At 68.3% G+C, this 574-nt stretch overlaps 1 protein-coding gene across 1 annotated transcript in view; it reads left to right on the top strand.

The window, feature by feature from the left end:
• The window catches only part of LOC104291100 (POU domain, class 3, transcription factor 3-like), a 10,228-nt gene that overhangs the window by 7,723 nt on the left and 1,931 nt on the right, over window positions 1-574 (top strand). The gene's annotated exons all lie outside the window — the stretch shown is intronic.

The raw sequence follows: 574 nt of genomic DNA, 5'->3' as shown, positions 1-574 counted from the left end.
TCCATCTGACCCTTTTCCCCTGCCCTGGGCACAGGCGGGAGAGGGGCTGCCGAGGGGCTGCCCCGTGCCCGAGAGCCGTGGGGAGGTGGATGCCCACGCTCCGGGATAGTGGAGCCCGTGGGGACGTGTCGTGGGGTGCATGGGAGTGGGGCGATGGTGGGGCCATGGGCAGATGCGCCCATCAGTGCTGCCTCTGGTCAGGCCACGAGGGTCTGAGCCTGGGGGCAGAGGGAACATTCCCAGGGCACGTTAGGGCAGATCCGGGAGGTCAGGGTGCTCCCGAGACCTACTTTCTCTCCCCGGGTCCTTGTGCCACGCTGGGCCTCTGCCATGCCAATGTGGTGTGAGCTGGGCGGTGTGCCGTGGTCCGGGGGGGGCTGTCCAGAGGTCCTGCGTGGGGCAGGGTGGGGTGGATGCCCTTTGGGGTCCCTGAGCAGAGCCCCTTGTTCAGGGGTTGGGGGAAAACCCTTCTGCCACCCACCCCATCGCCCAGAAGGGGCAGCAGCTAGTGGGTGTAGCGGGCTCAGCTGAGGCCTCTCCTCTCCCCGACCCCCCTCTTGGGACTTCCTCGGCG

Source organism: Charadrius vociferus, unplaced genomic scaffold, assembly GCF_000708025.1.
Source record: "Charadrius vociferus isolate BGI_N301 unplaced genomic scaffold, ASM70802v2 scaffold398, whole genome shotgun sequence".
Classification (NCBI taxonomy): domain Eukaryota; kingdom Metazoa; phylum Chordata; class Aves; order Charadriiformes; family Charadriidae; genus Charadrius; species Charadrius vociferus.
This window is presented reverse-complemented; position numbering and strand designations above follow the sequence as displayed.